Genomic DNA, 23,633 nt, shown 5'->3' with positions numbered 1-23,633 from the left:
TATATAACAGTTTCTTCCCCCAAGCTATCAGACTCCTCAATACCCGAAGCCTGGACTGACACCTTGCCCTACTGTCCTGTTTATTATTTATTGTAATGCCGGTACTGTTTTTGCGCACTTTATGCAGTCCAGTATAGGTCTGTAGTCTAGTGTAGCTTTCTCTGTTTTTTTTTCTCTGTGGTTTTTTTTATTACGTAGTTCAGTCTAGTTTTTGTACTGTGTCATGTAAACCATGGTCCTGAAAAATGTTGTCTCATTTTTACTATGCACTGTACCAGCAGTTATGGTCGAAATGACAATAAAAGTTGACTTGACTTGATACAGTGATTTCAAATGCGCATTTAAATGTGAGCTGTTCTTCAGTTAGGAGCCATTTTTGAATGCTTTCTTGTACGATTCTACAAACTAAACAATCTCTCAGTGCATCATTAAGCCTATCATTAAACTGAAAATGCTTAGAAAATTCCTTCAATTTAGCCACGTAAGCTGAAATAGATTCCCCTTTTGATACTTAAAGTGTTCCGTAATCAACAATGGTTTTGGTTCTAGATGTTCTTGCATTACATTCACAATATCAGCTCCAGGAAATGCATCACCATGAGCTGACTTTTCTCATGTGCTATCCACCATCTTTCAAGACAGAAAGCTACCAACAACAATTAACATTATAACCCCATACTGTTAGTGAACCTTTGGCAATACTTGTTGCTTGTTAATTGTGTTCTTTTCTGCCTTCTAAAAACTCGAATATCTCTCTCCTCTTCCGAAGAAAAACTTGCTGCGCTTCAGCAGGTAGGTAGTCATCTTGGATTCATTTTAAAACTTCCTCATTACTACTGTTATACTTTGTAACTCCAGAAACTAATTGAAAGAAAAACACAGGAGCTGGGACATATTTTGTCTACTTAGTTTTCTTTAATGAGGTGCTTACATGTGACGTGGAGGCGTAATGATTTATGCCATTCATGTACTTCTTACATATAACACGTAATGAATTATGTAAACAAAAAATGCTTAATCAAACAAAATATATTTTCAATATTAATTAGATATCACTAAAATATTAAATACACTAGAGGTGGGACCAAAACTTCTTTGCATCCATAATTTCTCTTCAAATAATTAGCTACTTCCCCTGCCAGTTAAGTCTCAACAACATCACACAGGTCAGAAAACAAATGTAGGCCTGACGAGAGAGCAGGCAGATTTTCTTCACACGAAGGAGTATTAAATCAGATGGGTTACAATAACATTAAAATATGTACAGTCACAACTGAATAAACAAACCTTTTTCTGTGAATTGTGTATTGAATTTCGCTCAAGTGTGAAATCAAAAATTCACTGTTTCTCACAAGAGAAATTGTTATAATTACATTCCTTAATCACCACTAGCCATTTCTGTGATGTTTCAATTTGTCAGTCTAACGTTGATGTAGCGGGGGTCCTTGCAGTTTTACAGTCCGATTCTCTCAATGTGGCCTGAACCACTCCTTATTTTGTGTTGCCAGGACTGGGTATGTGCAGCTGGATAAAACAAAGGCAATTTGCTTTGATGTTGAGGCAGATTAACAACCAGTACAGCAGGCCATGCACCCTGCTGGAAGAAGAGCACAGAACTACACATAATTACATCTATTTTAGCAGACTCCACTCTACATTCAACCAAGCAAGACAACTTGTATTGAATAAATATCACTTCACACACAGTGATAACATCAGCTGCTATCATGGAGCCAACTGCATCAGCGCAAGGCCCACAAGATCTACACTCATTTGTAATTCTGTCAGAGACAGAGAAAAATATCAAGGTCACGAGTCAATCTTTTATAAAGAAATCTTTAACATCTTTCCTCATTGCCCAAATAAGTCTTCCAATCAAGCCATCATGGAAACTTCAAACAGATTTGCTATAAATCTGCTCTGCACTATGTTTTGAAAGAAGTTACAGCCCTTTGAGGGTCAATCAGAAGTATTCAAGAATTTCATAATTAACCCCCAACCCAGGACAATACAGAGTATAAGTCCAGTGAATAATAATAGATATTAAAATATGTAACCAAATAATTCTTAACAGGCATATTTATCTGGCAAAGTGTAACAGAGTAAGGCAGGACAAGACCCAAGTTATCTTGCACAAAAGAATAGGACTCACATCCATACCCTTCACTATGGATAGCTGTTTACTTCCACTGCCAGTACGGGAAAAGGCTGGGTTGAAATATCAATATTTCAAAATCAAATTGAATGAATAGCATCTGCTTGAAAAAGCTGAGTGGGCAGAGTGGTAATAAATTTGGGATAGTCAAGACCAAGTTTAAGGAGCAGTTTCTTGAGATTAATAGTCATTGCTGGTACAAATCTCATCAATACTGTAAGTTTCTTTCAATTAAGTTGCGCCGTGTTAAATTGAACTATTGATGTCTAAATCTACTATCTCACAAACATCAGTGTTTATTTCGTAATGCAGAGTCCAGCAACCCTCAACAACTTGAAGCTCAAGGAGGAAGCCGTCAAGTTATTGGGCATTGTCTGTATTAGTAACTGTAAGAATTACAGAGCTCATATACTTGAAAATAATTAAATCTAGTAGAATGTAAAACAGCAGATTATAGGAACAAGCACTTTAACCCAACTGTGCCAACTATGATGCCAATTTAAATTACAGGTACACATCTGCCAGCTCGTGCTATACATCTCTAAATCCCTCGCTTGTTCATGTGCCTATCTAAAGTGTTGACATTCAATCTGTTTCCACCACCTCCCCTGGCAGCACGCTGTAAGCACCTACCAAACTGTGTAAAAACGCTTGCAATCTGTGTAACACATACAAGTTACTGGAGGAACTCAGCAAGTCAGGCAACATTCATGGAGTGGAATAAACAGTCGAGTTTTGGGACAAGACCCTTCATTAGACCTGAAAAGCAAGGGGGGAGAAGTCAGAATAAGAAGGGGGGAGAAATGGAAGGAGTCCAAGCTAGCAAGTGGTAGATGAGACAATGTGAGGGAGACAGTGGGTGGATGGAGGAAGAGGATGAAAGAGAAACTGGGAGGTGATAGATGGAAGGATAAAGGGCTGAAGAAGAAGGAATCTGATAGGAAAAGAGAGTGGACCATAGAAGAAAGTGAAAGAGGGAGAATAGAAGGAAGTGGTCAGCAGGTGAAGACAAGAGATGAAGTAAGAGGGGAGCCAGAATGCAGAACGAAAAAAGAAAGAAGGAGAAATTAGCAGAAGTTAACAAAATCAATGTTCATGCTGTCAGATTGGAAGCTACCCAGAGGAGATGTGAGCTGTTGCTGCCTAAAATTCTTTTCAGTTTTCCCCAATCTCACCTTAAACCCACGCCTTCTCTATTTGACATTTTCATCTTGGGTAAAGGATTATAATGTCAATGCCTCACATAACCACACACAAACAAAAATCGAAACGTGCAATGTGCAAAAAAGAAAAAAAAACAGTGCAAATACAAAAAACACTAATAATAATAATAAATAAGCAACTAAAATATACTGAGAACAGGAATTGTAGATTCTTTGGAAGTGAGTTGATAAATGGTGTTCAGTGATCAGTTCAGTGTAGTGGTGAGTGAAGTTATCCATGTTGATCTAGGATCTGATGGTTGAAGGGTAATAACTATTCCTGTACTTGGTGCTGTGGGGCCTATGGCTCCCCTACCTCATTCTCACTTCAATGATTCTATTGTTTTTCTTTGTTCTAAAGTAAATGCCTGCATGACAATGAATCTCAGGATAGTGTATGGTGACATATATATACTTTGATGAGAAATTTATTTCAAACTTTGAAATTTATATCGTGGGGAACATAAAAAGGAGAAATTACAGATCCTTTAACCCAGAGAGGGGCTGATGATAACAACAGGGTATAAATTTAAGATCAGAGGCAAGAGATTTAAAAGGGACATCAGGGACAGTTTCTTCTCACAAAGAATGATGCATATTTATCACGAGTTGCCATAAATCATGGTTAAGATGGGTACATTAACAACATTTAAAGGCATCCTGAGAAGGGTGTGGTTAGGAGATGTTTAGAGGACTTTGGGCCAAACACAGGCAGGTGGAACTACCTTGCTAGGCAGTACAGTCGGCATAAACAACTTGGGTCAAAGGGCCTGTATCCACGCAGTCTGACTGATTACATATACTTCTATCAAGTTGCTCCTCGGCCTCCAATGTGAGATGCCAGAAATTGCTGTATTAAAATCAATGTTTATGGATATAAAATTTTATCATGGATAAGACGAGTAGTTCGAGGTGAAAAAAAAACAATCGAGTCAGGACCAAATTACAAGATGGAATGAACTGATCCACTACAGGCTACTGGGACCAGAACTCTTGATTTATAAAGATAAGGATTTTAAAGATTAGCTTTAATTTGTCACATGTATATTGAAATGCATGCTGAAGAGTATCATTTTGCATTAATGATGAACACAAAATGTCTGCTGAGGAAAGCTCGGGGTGTTTCTATACTTCCAGCGTCCACTTAGCTTGCCCACAACTTACTAGTCCATATGTTTTTGGAATATGGGAGACTATAAAATAATAGCAAAAATTTTATCTAATAGATTATCTAAATATTTACCAAAATTAATACATATGGATCAAACAGGATTTATTAAAAATAGACAATCGGCAGATAATGTAACTCGGTTACTTAGCATAATTCATTTGGCACAAAAGAGGGAGGAAATGAGCGTGGCAGTTGCTTTGGATGCAGAAAAAGCATTTGATAGATTGGAATGGGATTTTTTATTTAAGGTATTGGAAAAATACAGGTTAGGAGAATCTTTTATAAACTGGATTAAAACCTTAATACTAGTCCCAAAGCTAAAGTAGTGACAAACGGCCAAATTTCAACACAATTTCAGTTAACAAGGTCAACTAGACAAAGTTGTCCATTATCACCTGCTTTATTTGTATTGGCGATAGAACCATTAGCTGAATTAATTAGAACCGACTCAGATATTATGGGCTTCAGAGTTAACCGGGAGGAATACAAGAGTAATCTATTTGCTAATGATGTTCTGATTTATCTAACAAACCCACTGCATTCGTTGCGTAAATGACCTTTTAGATTGGAAGAATATGGGAAAATATCAGGGTATAAAATAAATTGGGATAAAAGTGAAATTTTACCCCTTACTAAAGGAGATTATAGTCAATGTCGACCAGTAACTCAATTTAGATGGCTGATAAATGGTATAAAGTATTTAGGTATAAGAGTTGATAACGATATAAAGAATTTAAATAAATTAAATTATTTGCAATTTTAAAAATTCAAGAAGAATTTTTTTTTTTAAAGTGGTGTGAAATTGCACATAGTCCTTCATGAAAAGGTGCTGGAAAACCAAAGTACAGATGTATTTCTGAATTTGTGCAGAACTTTGACAAAACCATATGTCATTGCACTTGAGAGAGTATAGACTTTCCTTAGGATAAATGTAATACTGGTACACCGGACTGAAGGCTGGGATGAGCTAAACAGCTCAATGCTCTGTAGGTTGAAAGAATGAATAATGGCTTTATTTAAATATACAGTATACTGTAATTCTGACAAGCACCAACAAGATCAAGTTTTGTTGTTTTTCCTCTAGCTGGGAAGAACAGAATCTGAGTAGAAGTTTCAGGATAAATCGTCATCCATTTAGAACCAAGAGGAGATAATGAGATAAAGAAATCTTTATTAGCAAAGAGACCTTTAATTCAAAATAAACTTATCTCTTTTACAATGGATAATCAACTTTTATATAACTGGTTTCACAACGGGATTAGATATATAGGAGACTGTTCTGAAGGAGGTATATTAATGTCATTTGACCAATTAAAGAATAAATATAAAATATCAAATAACATTCTTTTCTGTTATTTCCAATTAAGGGCTTATTTAAGAGATAACCTGGGTCAAACAATGTTATTGCTGAAACCTAATGAAATAGAAACTTTAATTCATAAAGGAAAAATTAAAAAAAATATTTTTGGTATGTATAATTTGATTCAAAAACAGGCAATTAAACAAGGAATTCATAAGTCAAGACAAAAATGGGAAACTGATTTGAATATTAAAATTGACGAAACAAGTTGGTCAAGATTATGTCTTGACAGTATGACAACTACAATAAATGTTCGACTAAGATTAGTACAATATAACTTTTTACATCAAATATATATTACACCACAAAAAATAAATACCGTAGATTAAACTCAAATTTATCTGATCAATGTTTTCGATGTAATCAAGGAATTGGTACTTTTTTACACTCTACTTGGTCTTGTTCTAAAATTCAACCTTTTTTGGACAAATTTAAGAGTTTTACTGGAACAAATTATTGGAATACAACTTCCACATAATCCAACATTATTTTTACTAGGCGATATTGAAGGGATAAAATCGAAATCCAAATTTAATAAATATCAGAAAGAATTCATAAAAATTGCATTGGCAGTAGCCAAAAAGGCTATTGCAGTTACTTGGAAATTGGATTCATACTTAAGTATAGATCATTGGAAAAATGAAATTTTTAGCTGCATTCCAGTTCAAAAAATTACTTATAATTTAAGAGGTAAGTATGAAATATTTCTGAAAATTTGGCGCCCTTATTTACAAAAAATAGGATTAAATATATAGGTGCTCCGAAGATAAAATTATTGGTTATCTGGGGAACGAAATAAATATACATATTAAAACTATTATGAACTCCATGGAGCATGTGGGGATCTTCCGATATCCAGGCATCCTTTCTTTCTTTCTTTTTTCTTTCTTTCTTTCTTTTTTCTTCTTTTTTTTCTATAGGGATATGTTAGGGGAGAGGGGTTATGGGGAGGGGGAAGGGTTGATATTTTTTTTCTTTCTGTAACCTATTTGAAAATTCAATAAAAAAATTTTTTTTTAAAAAGAACCAAGAGGAGACTTGTTTCACATAATGGGCTTTAACACTTCGAAAAATTTTACTTCAGAGGACTGTTTTTGCTCAGTTGTTAAATATCTTCAAAGCCTAGATCAATAGGCTTTTGAGTAAGCAGAGAATCAAAGAATGCGGGACTCACATAATGAAGTGGACTTCAAGCATATGATTAAACTTGATATCACAAAATGGCAGAGCATAGAAGCCTACTCTGGCTTCTACTATCTTAATATTCCACAGAATTTAGGAACTCTTTAGTGCAATCCTTGTGTTGTACAATAACTGCACTGTCCACTGTATATCTGTAGAAATTTGCAAGAGCATTTGGTGACCTAGCAAATCTCCTCATGAAGGAGGTCTTCTCCATAATTGCATTAGTGTATTGGGCCTATGAACTTCTGACATGCTGACACCCAGGAACCTGAAGCTGCTCACCCTTTCCACCATTGACCCCTCTGGGGACTGTGCGTATTTTCCAGACTTCCTCTTCTTGAAGTCCATAGTCAGTTCCCTACTCTTTCTGATGTTGAATGTGACGTCACTCAACCAGCTGATCTACTTCACCCTGTGGGCATCATCAGTGCTATCTGAGATTCTGCCATCCAGTGAATTTAAGGATGCCATTTTTGCTGGGCCTAGCCACACTGCATCCTTGAGCAGAGCCTCTGATGATTATCAGCAAGGAGATGTTATCTCTCCTTGCTGACTATTAACAGTAATGGTGTTGAACACCAAGCTGTAATCAATAAACAACAATCTGACATCCGGTACATTTTGCTGTTATCTAGGTGTTCCAAAGCTGAGTGGAGAGCCAATGAGATTGGGTTCACTGTAGACATGTTGTGCCAGTAGACAAATTTCAGTGGGTCAAGATCTTGCTCAAACAGGATCAATTCTAGCCATGATTAACCTCTCAAAGCACTTCATCACAACAAATGTAAGTGCTACCAGGTGACAGTCATTGAGGCAGCTCTATCCCCACTTGTCTTGGGCAACAGTGTAATTTGCTGTCCTTATGAAGCAGATGGGAACCTCTAATTGCAGCAGTGAAAGGTTGAAGATGTCCTTGAACACTCCAGGTAGTTGGTCAGCACAGATTTCAAAACCCTGCCAGATACACCATCAGGTCCTGACACCTTGCAAGGGTTGAACTTCTGAAGAACGTTCTGATGTCAGCCTCCTAGACAAAGATCACAGTGTCACCAGATGCTGTGGGGATTCAAACAGGCATAGTTTTATTCTCACTTTCAAATCATGTATAAAAAAAACCTTTGAGCCATTCATGATGTTAGGTTTCATGTTATAAGAGGCCTGCTATAGCTGCTGTACAAGCAATCGTATCTCTAACTTAGCAAATAATTGCATTTTAGCTTTCACAAATACCTTCCATAGGTCAGTTCTGGACTTACTGTAAGAATTTGAATGACCAACTATAAATGTCACAGAACTAACCCTGAGTAGAATGTAAATCTCTCAATTCATCTAGGGCTTCTACTTCATGAAGACTCAATACATTCTTGAAGACACACATACATTGACACAGGTCTTGATGAAATCATTGGCAGCCATGGCATATTCATTCTGATCTGACGATGAATCCTATAATATAGTTCCATCCATCAATTCAAAGCAGTCCTGTAAGCGCTCCTCTACCTCCCTGGACAATATCTTTGCAGTCCTCACCACTGGAGCTGTGGTACTCAGTCTTTTGCAAACTTTCACACATGTACAGTGGAAAGCATCTTGTTTGGTTCCATCACAGCCTGGTATGGAGGCTGCAGTGCATTGGAGAGGCTGCAGAGGCTTACGGACTCAGCCAGTTCCATTATGGGCACAAAACTCCCTGTCATCAAGGACATCTTCGAGAGGCATCCTTCATTAAAGGCCCTTATCATCTGGTACTTGTCCTCTTCTTGTTACTACCATTGGGGAGGTGGTACAAGAGCCTGAGGACACACACTCAATGTTTAAGGTTCTTCACTTCCACAGTGAGATTTCTCAACAGTCCATAAGCATGACCTCATTATTCCTCTTTTGCACGTTATGTATTTTTGTAGCTTATAGGAACTTTTAGGTTTTGCACTTCATTGCTGCTACAGAACAAAATAAATTGTGACATAGATCAGTGATAATACCCCAATTCCAAATCTAACAGCTCATTCAGTTAGCGAACTGTCCCAGGTTGACCACTAGCTTTAATGACAAGAAAAGAGCAACCTGTATTTTAACAATGTAATGTGTAGCTGTAAATCCATTTTCTGTAGCTGGGTCATTCTCTCACACCAGTAGCTAAGCCTCCTCACCGACACTTTGCATTACCCAGTGAAATACTCTTAGGATGGAAATATTCATGCTATGGAAAGACATGACATTACAGAACAAGGACAGAAGTTGCCTTTCTCATGTCACCAAGACACACATCTCATTTGTAGCATTAAACTTCGGGTTTTGGCGGAAATGGTCAGCTATCTGTCACACTTTTGCCATGTTCTCAGGTTCCATGTGTCAAGGACAGGCTGCACAAGTATGGTATAGATGGTGTAAAATCAATTCGCTGTGTTTCAGCTGTGCATCAAACTTGAACTACGGGGAGAAAAGCTGAGGTGGGAGACTTTATTTTAACATGAAGAATTAAACCCACACGTCCAACCCACACGCAACCCCAAATGTCAGATTAGATAAAGTTACACCACCACCAGCGGGTCAAATGGGAAGGTTTTTTGTAAAAACAGATGCAGCTTCATCCAAGTACTGGGGAAAACAATAATTATTCAAAAAGAGAGAACAGCATTTGAGACCATGCACTGTTTTAGTCACACAGTCTTTCCCAAGTGTGTCATCTGTTGTGAGCCAATGGATTTATGTGCAAGGTTGTCAAGCACATTTTTCTTAAAACTTTGAATTTAAGCTCCTGCATAACATTTCTCTTTCAAGTCATCCACGCCAAAAAGCACAAAATCTTTCAGTTTTTTCACTGATTCATGCAAGATGAGAGAACTAATATCACACAATACCAATCTTCTCTTCTTCCAGAGAGTACAATTTACAATTTTATCACCTTAAATGCTCAGAACTTTATTAGAGATTTTCTTCACCACAAGGGCACATATGCAATATTACATTGTGGTTTTATTTCATTACAGAAAACTCATGGGGAGGATCTAAACAACATCCAGACCTGGGTTGAAAAGTGCCAGGTATTAGTCCAGATACAACCACTCTTATAACTAAACAATAAAAGCTGAAACCACTTCAACCAAGGAACCTTTCATGTGTCAATGTAATTGTCGCACTCCCTACCATCACCAAACAAATCAATGTTGCTACAAGCTTAAAACTGTGTTTGCATCTTTAACAAATGGATGACTGGCTGATTCATGCGGATGTGAAGAGCAACTTGATTGAATATGCACCACCAAGTATTGTTCAGGGCACAGCAATTCACTTGATCAACAGACCTCACACTGTACCCAACTCATTATGCAGGAAGCAAGCTGGCAAATCACCAAGGCCAGCTTGCTGACACCACTCTCCCCTGTAAAGTGAAATGTCGAAGTAAATTTATTATCAACATATGTATGCGTTACCATATAATACCCTGAGATTCATTTTCTTGCAGGCATTTTACAGGAAAGTAAAAAAATACAATAGAATAAATGAATAACTATATAAACAATGACTGACAAACAACCAATGTGCAAAAGACAAATTGTGCAAATGAAATAAATAGTGCTAAGAATATGAATTGTAGACTCCTTGAAATGAGTCTGTAGGTTGTGGAATTAGTTCAGAGTTGATATGAATAAAGTTATCCACACTGGATCAAAAGCCTTATGGTTATAGGTTAATAATTATTTCTGAACCCAATGGTTTAAGGTCTTAGGCTCTTGTACCTCCAGAACAATGGTGGTGGAGAGAAGGGTGCATAGCCTGGATTGAGTGTGGGGTGGTTCTTGATGATGGATACTGATTCTGTGTGGCAGCACTCCTTGTAAATGTACTCATTGGTGGGAAGCACTTTGCCTGTGATGGAATTGGCTGTACCAGAAGAAAACAGAAGAGGAGCAACATGTTTCTTCAAGACAATTTTGGCACTTACTGCTGCTGGGATTTGGAAATATACATCTATTATAGGTGCTGCATTACTAAAAAGCTAAGTACTTGTGATGGTATTGTTGTGTCCCCAATACAACAGAAACTACACATAAACCAATATGGTTTAGGGGTTTTGGAATTTCGTGTTGAGAATCCACCATAAAAAGCTAGTCTGGCTCTACATCAGTTTATTTGGAAAATATTGAGATTTATTGCCCATTTCTAATTGCTTTGAAGCAGTCGCGGCCAACTTTAGAACTGCCTAGTCGAGTGGGAAGTTCTCACATTTGGCCCTAGTGTCAATGAAGTAACTGTTCCAAAATCAGGATCGTGCTTTATTTGAGGGAGCCCTACAAGTATAGCTTTCATGTGCATATTGACCATTCTTGGCTGCAGAGGTCAAAGGTTGGCAATAATCAAAGAAGCCATTGTGAGTAAATGCAACATATTTTGTGGCTTGCTCACCCTAGTGATCAAAAGAACATATGTTTAGAGATTGAACGCAATGTATTTACCCTGACAGCTCTGTGTCACTTGTCCTGTTGGAGCTCCATTCGTCTGGTCATTTGGACAGTATTGTGCTATTTCCCGCATAAAGAAAGCTTTTAACATTTTGATTCAGGTTAGACCCTTAAGTAACTGAAGTTTTCTATCACTTCCAATTTGAGACCACAGCATCTGATCAATACAGCTGAATTCTGTTGTGCTTCAAACAGAAAAATTGCTTCACAAAAATATTTTTTAGGCAATTAAAAAAATTAAATATATATACTTTAAAATTTTAATATTTAGACAGCTTACAAACCTACCACTAGCAGCTCTACTTTGTTATGAGCATTAGGAGGTTCAGTATGTCACCAAAGACTCATGAAAATTTCTATAGATGTACAGTGGACAGCATACTGACTGGTTGCATCACTGACTAATATGGACCCTCCAACACACAGGATTACAAGAGGCTGTAGAGAGTTGCAGACTTAGTCAGCCCCATCATGGGCAAAATCCTCCCCATCTTCAAGGACTTTAAGAAGCAATGCCTTATGAAGACGGCAATCATTAATAAGGACCATCACCATCTGGTACATGCTCTCTTCTTGTCAGTACCATTGGGGACGAGGTACAGGAGTCTGAAGATCCATGCTCAATGATTCAGAAACATTTTCTTCCCCTCTACAATCAAATTTCTGAACACTCAGTGAACCCATGAACACTACCTATTATTCCTTGGTTCGGACTATTTATTTTAGCAATTTATTTTAATTTTAGGTCTTTCCACTGTGCTTCTGCCACAAAACAACACATTTCCTGTCATAAGTTAGTGACATTAAATCCGATTCTAATTTCACATTAATTCTTCAGACATACAGGATATGAATGATTTTCTTGGGGATGCATTAACTATGATCAGTAAATTTGTAAATGACATGACAATTGGTAGAATTATTAATAGTTTCAGGGTGATGTTGATATGTTGATGAAATGGGCTGAGAAATAACAGATGGAGTTTATTCCTGATAAAAGTAGAGGTGCTTTGTTTTGAGAGTATTAATGAGGCTAGAGCACACACTAGGGTCCCAGAGAGTATTAAGGAAAACAGGACATTGGTGTACAAATTAAAAGATGCTTGAGGGTGACAGTGCAGTTAGGTATCATGGTTAAGAAGGCATATTGGATACTGGACTTCATTAGTTGGGACATTGAATATAAGAGCAGGCAGACATGTTCAACTTTAAAAGACATTGGTCAAGACCTCAGCTGGAGAGCATCATGCATTTCTGGTCACCACACTCAAGGGAGGATGCAATAGTGCTGCAGAAGATGCAGAGGAGATTCCCCAGGATGTTGCCTTGGATTGAGTAGTTCAGTTATAAGAGGAAATGGGAGAAACTAGATCTATCCTCATTGGAGCTGTAAAGGTTTAGAAGGGACATGATTGAAAGCATAGATAACTTAGACTGCAAGAAGTTTTCCAGCAATAGCAGAGGTAGGCAAAAGCTAGAGGACAAACATTTAGGGCAAGGGGGTACAGACTCAGACAGTCTATTGGGGGGCTTTTTCACCCAAGTAGTGATGAGTATCCAGAAATGCACTGCCTGAAGCAGTGCCTAAATTTGGAGTGCTGACAGCATTTAAGTGCCCAGGTGAGCACTTAAAACATCTAAGCATAGAAAGTTGTGGATCAAATATAGGCAGATGGGATTAATGGGGGAATGGTGACTTGTGGTCATTACAGAAAGGTAAGCCAAATAGCTGGTTTCCATACGGCATGACTCTGTGACCCTCCTGCTCCAGCACTATAATGTTCTCCATAATCTATATTTCTTTCTTTGTATCCAGGGATATTTAATATCAAGACCTGCCCCTTTTTTGTTGCAATCTTCTGTTTATGCCATAACATCATATCCTCACACAGAAATCTGTGCCTGAAGATTACCAACTCGGACAACACAAAAAAATTCATGAAAATAAGCAGGTGCATTAATAAAATTGAATGAGGTTGAAAGAGAGAATATGACAACCAATGTGCACACCAAAATCCTCCACAAATAGTAACATGACCATCAACAATAATCTGCTTAAGTAATATGGTCGACAAATTGGGATACCATCAGACAATTCATTAAAAGTACAAATGCTTTCAAGTTTACTTAACAGGGTAAGAAGAACCTCATCTTAAAGAGGATACAGGTAGCAATAAAGTGTTACTCTTAGGATGGTATTAGACGTTTCATACAAGATACTGAGTTTAATTCTTGAGTGAGATTTTAATCCATTTCAGAAACAAGAATGTTTACTGATTATTTAACTAATAATAAGATGTTGAATTTCCTTTGACATTCATGCAACAATGCATCCAGTATTCTGTTAGATAATTTACCTGAGCAAAAAAACAAGGAGAATTCGTAGGTTCCTGAAGTACATGAACTGTAATCCAGAACTAAGGTGTGTCCTGCCATAAAGAAGGGGAGTAGGTATTAACCGTTGGACTGACGTTTTGCCTTTATTGTCTGATCCTTTATCATCTGGTGTAGAACAAAGAAAGATGAATGAAATACAGAGGCTCCACTCCCTTCGCTATTTAATTTGTCAGCCCTTGATCAATTGTCTAGGCAACCACATTTTAACTAGCAGCCAGGCATCAAGAGACCCTCAAGATTTGAGTTAGTTGATTTCTGGTTGATTATAATTGCGATGAGCTCAGAAACAACATAATGGTTCTGAAGAACTTGTGAAAAAAAAGCAAGGCTGTTTAAGCACACAACAATTTAACAGTTCCATCTCACAGAGTATACTGAGCTTCTGAACACCAGAAGCTTCACACTTGGTCACATCCTTTTAATGAATACTTCTCTAACTTAGAAATCTGCAAGCCTTTGCAGTGGTTTTATTTGAAACAAAAACTAGCTGGGGTTTAAACAGAACTTACTTCTGAACCTTTTGCATCATTATTGAGAAACAGTTACATTAGTGTAAATTTGGATATCAACAATAATTTCTTAAGCCGCTACAGAAGAATGGTGGGCTCTATAAGTAATAGACTAATAGAATTTTTGCATAAAAGTATATCACTAACTAAAACCCAGAAACACTTCCAATTAGATTCCAAGGAGAATAGTTATTGTAACTGACCTTAGAAGCTATTAGGAAGAAACTGCTAAGGATAGGAAAAATTATGTCTGAGAAACATCAGTCTTGTTATACAACATCAAAAGCTTTTCGCTTTGGTGCATCTCCCATTTCTGGTAAGATGGCGGCACACTTGGTTGCATTGGCTTCTATGGGGCCAAACAAAGGTGTTATTTTCTTTTTTTTTACCTATTTTTTATGATTGCATGACCCTGCTTGGCACTGAGAACTTAAAAGTACTGCAGGCCGGAGTAACACTGTTTTGCTTGGCTATATTCACGGGTAATCATGAATGGTTGAATGACACATAAACTTGAACTTTTTACATATACCAACTTGCACATTTCCAAACTAATATTTCCACTATTAGTACCCTTGCCATCAGCTGCCCAAATTTTAAAGTTTAGATTTTCCTCTACACCTCCCACATACTTTAACACTGCTCCCAAATTAAGATTTTGACCAATATTAGGTCATCATTCCTGACTTATTTTGCTGAGGCCCTTTTTTGATTGCTAAAACTACTACAATTTACTTTAAAGTTAGAGGGTTGTAGATAAATACATTGCTTTTTTTAAACAAGAGATAATTAAGCTTCCCATCTGGCACTTCAATTATATGATTATGCTGGATACAGTTTTTAATCAATAAAGCATAGAAATCCCTCCTATACTGGGTTCAGTTTTGTGTCATGGTGACGGGTGTTTTAAGCTCTTTTGAAATTTAGCTCTGTTGACTTCAATCGAATAGAATTTCAGAAGCAGAGTTCAGCATTACCATTTTGTGCATTCAGCAAATGTAACAGAAAATGAATTTATATCCCTAAATCTCCTGTGGTTTTGCTTACTGATAATCAATAGCTTGGTTTTATCCTTCACAGGATGTAATCATTACTGGCTCAAAGAAAGAAGTTCAACCATAGATTGAAAGGCAGGGTGACAGATCATGGCAAACAGGGACACAGTGCAACCAGTAAGATAATATTTATGAGAGGAAACAGAAGATCAGTCTGGGGAAGATGCAAATATGGAAAAGTTAAGTGAAATTGACAGGTGATGGAATGGTTGCTGGAATTCTGAAGATTGCCAAAAAATGACATTTATAGTAAATTGCTGAATTTAAATGTTAAATCTAGAAGGCTACACACCTGCAGTAAATGTAACAATTTCTGATAACTGGCAGTTCCAGCTTTCAGTCATAATTCAATAGCCACACTTCAATTTGGGTATTGAAAACACTCACTGAATTAGCGGTGACATGGGGCATGTGACCAATGATAGACCATCTTGCAATTCAATTCATTCCGAGCAACCCGTCTAAAGAGCAGAGGAGGAATAATCAACAGCAACTTCTATGTGAGGATGACTTTGGAAACATGATGTGAGTGGAGAATAGATGCAAATCCTATAATTAAAAATCTACGTCACCCACCCCAGTGTGGTGCTGAAACTTGTTTGAAAGAGGAACTAATCCAGACCAGCTAGCTAAAATAGTGCCATTACGTGTAGTCTTTCAGATAATTATTCTGTTTTTATAGTACCCATAAAAAGTATTCACCACCTCCCAGGAAGTTTTCATGTTTTATTGTTTTCTACCTTTGAATCACAGTGGATTTAATTTGGCTTCTTTTGACATTGATCAACAGAAAAGGGCTCTATTGTGTCAAAGTGAAAACAGATCTCTACAAAGTGATCTAAATTAATTACAAATATAAAACACAAAACAATTGTTTGCATAAGTATTCACCCCTCCCCCTTTAATATGATACACCAAGTCATCACTTGTGCAGCTAATTGGTTTTAGTAGACACATAATTAGTTAAGGTATCCTGGCTACATATAAACTTGTGTGAGTCAAGGTGTTTCAATTGATTGTAGTAAAAATGCAGCTGTATCTGGAAGGTCCAACTGCTGGTGCGTCAGTATCTTGGCAAAAACTACAGCACAAAGACAAAAGAACACTCCAAGCAACTGTGCAAAAAGGTTATTGAAAAGCACAAGTCAGAAGGAGATGGATACAAGAAAATTTCCAAATCACTGAAAATCCCTTGGAGTACTGTTAAGTCAATCATCAAGAAATGGAAAGAATATGGTACAGCTGTAAATCTGCCTGGAGCAAGCCGTCCTCAAAAACTGAATGAATATGCAAGAAGGGGACTAGTGAGGGAGACTACCAAGAGACCTATGGCAGCTCTGGAGGAGTTAAAAGGTTCGGTGGCCGAGATGGGAGAGACTGCGCATACAACAACTGTGCTTCACCGGTCACAGCTTTATGGGACGGTGGCAAAGAGAAAGCCACTGTTGAAAAAAACTCACATGAAATCTTAGTTAGAGTTTGCCAGAAGGCATGTGGGAGACTCTAATGTCAGCTGGAAGAAGGTTCTATGATCTGATGAAACCAAAATTGAGCTTTTTGACCATCAGATTAAATGCTATGTTTGGTGTAAGCCAAACACCACACATCATCAAAAACACATAATCCCTACCGTGAAGCATGGTGTTGGCTGCATCATGCTGTGGGGATGCTTCACTGCAGCAGGCCCTGGAAGGCTTGTGAAAGTAGAGGGTAAAATAAATGCAGCAAAATACACGGAAATCCTAGAGGAAAACCTGATGCAGTCTGCAAGGGAACTGAGACTTGGGAGAAGACAATGACCTCAAGCATAAAGCCAGAACTACCCAGGAATATCTTTAAAACAACAAAGTTAATGTCCTGGAGTGGCCAAGTCAGAGTCTAGACATCAATCCAATTGAGAATATGTTGTTGGACTTGAAAAGGGCTGTTCACGCACGATCCTCGTGCGATTTGACAGCTTGAGCAGGGGAAAAACCACAGTGTCCAGATCTGCAAAGCTGATGGAGACCTATCCACACAGACTCAAGGCTGTAAATGCTGCCAAAGGAGCATCTACTGAATACTGACTTGAAGGGAGTTAATATTTATGCAATCAATTATTTCCTGTTTTATATTTGTAATTAGCTTAGATCACTTTGTATAGATCTGTTTTCACTTTGAATTGGAAGAGGTTTTTCTTCTGTTGATTAGTGTCAAAAAAGCCAAGTTAAATCTATTGTGATGCAATGTTGTTAAAACAATAAAAAAGGAAAACATCCAAGTGGGGGGGGGGGGAATACTTTTTATAGGCGCTCTATATCATTCCCAGACAGACCTTAAAACCCTTTGCTTCGTTTGTAAGCATCTGCATTCACTTCGGTCTGACAGCCCTTTGTTGTTTATTCTCTGCTGTCTTCTATTCTGTCACAGCCATTGTTTTTTGTTCTCCTCTTTCACATCTTGTTCCATTTCCTACTAATTCCAACTTTGAATACAGAGTATCACTCATAACTATTCACTGCTTTACTCTCTCTCAACAGGCAATGCCTATCCAATGCCTCAGAATCACAATGAGAATCAGGGTTAACATCACTGACACATGTTGTGAAATCCTGAAGAAGGGTCTCGGTTCAAAAAGCCACTACCTACTAACTTCCATAGATTCCACTTGACCTGCTGAGTTGCTCCAGCATTTTGAGCGTGTTGTTGTTGTGAAATTAGTTGTTTTGTGACAATACATAAAAATATCTTAAATTACAATAACTATAATGGACTCCAGTTGGGACACATTGGGACCAGAACATTTTGACCCAATTAAGTGGCTGCCCCAATTAGCTGAAGCTTCATGGAAATAGTTAACAGGTATATAAAAAAAGACAAACTACCATTTAACTGAGTAACAATTTATATTCTTAAATGAAATACGGAAAAAAATTAGAACACTACGAATACCTCTACTATACTATAAAACTGTATTAGCTCCTAATACTTATCGACAGGAGGAATTTATCTGCCATGTTCTTATGATTGATTGTAAATGAACAAAATCAGCGCAGACATCTGCACTAGATGTCTGCGCTGGACTGCCTTCATACAATGCTTTAGATTATATGTCCTCGAAATCTTCATTTTCATTGTAACATTCAAGGAGTTTGTCGATACCTTCAAATTCTTCACAGTTCCCAGCTTGTTGAAGTCGTGAAATCATCTAAATTCCACTTCCTGCTATTTCTAGCATCTCCAAGCCTAAATGCTTGAAGCTGCTGTGAGCAAAATAGTTCTCGATTATCTACGACTTATTACTCACCAACTACCAATGACAAAAGTCACTGCTTTTTGAAAACCAACACATACAACTGGTACTATTTGAAAAATGTTCATTTTAAGCACGGTGCAGTATCCAACGGCCACATAAGTACACTTGACAGACTCTAGTTAGAAACTATTCAGCAACAGTCCCCTGCCCCAATTAAGCAGTATAGTGCCCCAAATAAATGAAAGAAATCCCCACTATGTTCTTTAAGAATGTCCCAAATAAGTGGCTGTCCCAATTAATTGGATATAAGTTAAACAAGTAGATAAAAAGAGAACAAATAGAGTGAGGTAGCATTCATGGACTGGTTGATTGACAGTTCAGAGATCTGATTGTAGAATGGACAAAGCTGTTCCTAAAACATTGAGTGTGTATCTTCAGGCTCCTGTACCTCTTCCCTGATGATAGTAATTTGAAGAGAGCATGTCCTGCGTAATGGGGGTCCTTAATGGATACCTCATTATTGAGGCATCGCCTTTTGAAGATGTCCTCAATGGTGAGGAAGTTAGCGCCCATAACAGAGCTGGCTGAGTTTGCGTCCCTCTGCGGCTTCTGTTAAAATTGTCTCTTTGACATTTCCATCTCAAGTTTTCTAGCATCCATTACTGGTGTCTGAACCGATGGAGGTATTAGTCAAGTCAAGTCACTATTTATTGTCATTTCGACCATAACTGCTGGTACAGTACATAGTAAAAATGAGACAACGTTTTTCAGGACCATGGTGCTACATGAACAATACAAAAACTACATTGAACTACGTAAAAACAACACAGAAAAACGACACTGGGATACAGACCTACCCAGGACTGCATAAAGTACACAAAACAGTGCAGGCATTACAATAAATAATAGATAAGTCAATAGGGACAGTAGAGGGCAGTAAGTTGGTGTCAGTCCAGACTCTGGGTATTGTGGAGTCTGATGGTTTGGGGGAAGAAACTGTTACATAGTCTGGTCGTGACAGCCTGATGCTTCGGTGCCTTTTCCCAGATGGCAGGAGGGAGAACAGATTGTATGAGGGGTGTGTGAGGTCCTTCATAATGCTGTTTGCTTTGCAGATGCAGTGTGTAGTGTAAAAATCCTCAGACAGGGGGTGGTGTGAAAATAGAGCACAATATTGTCCAGACCAAAAGTGATTTGATGGCTATGGCATGTCTGACAACTTTTAAGAGTTAGCAACAAAGCCTACATTAATTACAGCAATAATGTACACTCAGTGGGCATTTTTATTAATGAGCAGGTGTACCTAATCAACCAATTACGTGGCAGCAACTCAATGCATAAATGCATGCAGACATGGTCAAGAGGTTCAGTTGTTGTTCAATTAAACATCAGAATGGGGACGAAATGTGATTAAGTGACTTTGGAATGATTGTTGGTGCCAGATGAGATGGTTTGAGTGTCTCTGAAACTGCTGATCTTCTAGGATTTTTATACACAACTGTCCCTAGAGCTCAGAGAGAAAATGGTGTAAAAACCAAACAAATAAAGAACACCTAGTGAAGGGCAGCTCTATGGGTAAAAATACCTTGTTAACGAGAGAGATCAGAGGAGAAAGGTTAGGCTGGTTCAAGCTGACAGTAATGCAAATAACCACGCTTTACAACAGAGGTGTGCAGAGGAGCATCTCTGAATGCATTACACATCGAAGTGGATGGACTACGGCAGCAAAAGACCACAAAGGTACATTGAGTGGCCACTTTATTACGTACAGAACGAACGGGAAGTGGAATTTTTCTGGGGGCCAAACATTTTAACTCTGATTCCCATTCCCATTATGACAGGACAGTTTACGTCCTCCTCTTATGCCATGATGAGGTCACCCTCATGGTGGAGCAACACCTTGTATTCCAGCTGGATAGACCCCAACCTGAGAAATAAATATTGATTTCTCCTGAGTTCAAAAAAAATCACTCCCCTATCCCTTTCCTTTTATTTCTCACTCTGGCTTCTTCTCACCTACCTATCACCTCCCCTTGGTGCCCATCCACCTTCCCTTTCTCCTATTGTCCTTTCCTATCAGATTCCTTCTGCTCCAGCCCTTTATCTTTCCTACCCACCTGACTTTACTTAACACTTTATAGCAGGTACTCCTTCCCCGCACCCCACCTTTTGAATCTGGCATCTTCCCCCTTCCTTTCTGGTCCTGAAGAAGCATCTCTGCCCAAAACATCGATTGTTTGTTCACTTCCTTGGATGCTGCTTGACCTGCCGAGTTCCTCCAGCATTTTGTGTGTGCTGTCACTGAGTGTATGCCCTGTGAGTATATCAAGGTCTTCAAGCAGTTGAACAGAAGCCAACTTTTATTTATTCATGTGCAATGTGATCTCTGCCAAAGCCAGATATTTACATGAAACAGAATTAATGACAAGCTCTGGTGGGAATTGCAAATCTTGAGGAAGATTCTCTTTCATTGTGACCCAGACAAGGTAAAAATCCTTCTGACTACTTTTCAGCTTGTAGTTTGTGATTTTTAATCCATGAGAGGTTGTGAAACACATTGAAACAATGTTTTCAAAATACACGCAAAAAGAAAAAAAGATCAATATCTGCTCAAATAATTGAACTGAAAGAAAATGCTGAGGGAGAGATGTTATTAACAGTGTACACAACATGAAAAATGAGTGAGAGGAAAGTGGGGTTGGGGTACTGAAATGCCAACTAGTGACTTTTTTGGAGATGGATCACAGAAAGATACAAGCTAAGGCATTGATCCACTCCATTTATTCCTGCCAGATGTAACAAGCTGCTCAATCTCATACCAAAACAAACCTGTTAAGAACACAACTGGGAATTCACATTCACAGTCATTTGTTCAGATGAGTAAACTGCTACTTAGCTGACCTAATGCAAAAAAAATCAATTAACTTTACATTCTATTCAGAATTTATGTTGTTTCAACACTCTGCAATATAGGTCATCATCTTAAAAAAAATCCCAAGAATAAATTGACTTCATAAGAATATGCCATTTTATGAACAGTGCATAGTCTGATTTAAAACTGAAGAGTGCAGGTTGGTGTTGGTTGGACAGTCAGGTGTTAACACATTTAAAACCTGACTGACCATTTTTAAGTATTGTATTCCACAATACTTACAACATGAATTAATGCTCAAAACTAAATTTCAGCCATATAAATGATGGGATAGTTTTGGTTAACTGCAGGTCATATTAACACAGCTGCTAAGAGAACACAGATACTTTACAACTTATAGACCATTTGATTCATTTTTCCAAATGGCAGAGCAACACATCATATTCTGTCTGGGTACCTTCCAACCTGATGGCATGAACAAATTTCCCATGCTCCTACTCCATGATTCACCACTCTGACCTTTCACTTCTTCTCATCTGCCTAGTACTTCCCCCAGATCCCCTCTTCCTTCCCTTTTTCACATTGTACACTATCCTCTCCTATCAGATTCCTTCTTCTCCAGCCCTTGAACTTCCCCCACCCACCTGGCTTCACTTAGCACCATCCACCTAACCTCTTTCCTCTCCTTCACCTTTTCATTCAGGCATCTTCTCCTTCCTGCTCGGTGCTGAAAAAGGGTCTCGGCCTGAAACGTTGACTGTTTACTATTTTCCAAAGATGCTGCCTCACCTGCTGAGTTCCTTCAGTATTTTGTGTGTGGTGCTTCACAAAGTTAAACTTTCACTATAATACTGAGGAATATCAGTCACTAAATTCTGAATTAATACAGAATCCTTTAAGAATAAAGATATTAGTACTCACTAGTAGGATCTATATGGTGTTTGCTTGAATACAATTATGATTATCCAAACTAGCAGTTAAGTTACACTGAAAAAAACAGGACTTTATATTGTAGCAGCCAGGTTGATAGTTCTTACTCTGTGCTTCATAATAACGCACACAGTACGTCAATGAAAACAATTAGGACTACTTCAGAAATGTACATTTGTGTTCCCAAAGGAAGCCCAGCTTGCCTAGTCCATGATTTAAGATCTGAGGTTCAAGAGCAACAAGGGAATCAGCAGTCCCTAAACAACAACGATAACATTAAACATTTGAACTTGCACCGTTGACATTAATGTTGGCTAGTTAAGTGGCTGAAGTTCTTTCCCATGAGGCATTTGACTTGTTCTTCAGATCGTAAATAATGTAAACTAGTTTAGCACCTGTACTAGATTTATTGGAAATCATTCAATAAAATCACCACAAATTGAAAGGAACATCCACCTTATTGCCAACGAAGTGGAGAGAGGTCTGTGTAAAATCAAATACAGCACACAAATCTTTTTAGGTACAAACATGAAAGGGAAATCTGTATTGATGTAGCATCTTTGATGCACCTTACAAAATTGTTTTATGAGCAAAGCATTCAAAAGCATTCACAGTTTTGTAATGTAGGAAATGCAGCAGCCAATTTGCACAAAGTGATAATGATCAGATAATCTGTTTTGTTAGAAATGTTCTATGAGGAATAAATATTGGCCAGAATCACCAGATGGAAATCTCCTGCTCATCTTTTTAAATAATATAGAGGAAGGTTGTACAATCACCCCCACACCAAATGCCCACCCCCATCAGCAGAGCAGATTTGACCTCAGCTGAAAACTTCAATCAAAACACAGTACTGAAAATTCAGGAATGCTTTTGACCTTGAGCCCAGACTTTTGGATCCTATTTAATGAGTGAGTTGAGAGGAGTTAAAATGGCAAGCAATGTACAGCAAATGGAAGCGTAACATAGAAACATAGAAAACCTACAGCACAATACAGGCCCTTCAGCCCACAAAGCTGTGCCGAACATGTCCCTACCTTAGAACTACCTAGGCTTTACCCATACCCCTCTATTTTTCTAAGCTCCATATAGCCATCCA

This window comes from Hemitrygon akajei, chromosome 20 (assembly GCF_048418815.1).
Source record: "Hemitrygon akajei chromosome 20, sHemAka1.3, whole genome shotgun sequence".
NCBI classification, from domain to species: domain Eukaryota; kingdom Metazoa; phylum Chordata; class Chondrichthyes; order Myliobatiformes; family Dasyatidae; genus Hemitrygon; species Hemitrygon akajei.
The sequence above is the reverse complement of the archived record's forward strand: the minus strand, read 5'-3'. Positions refer to the sequence as shown.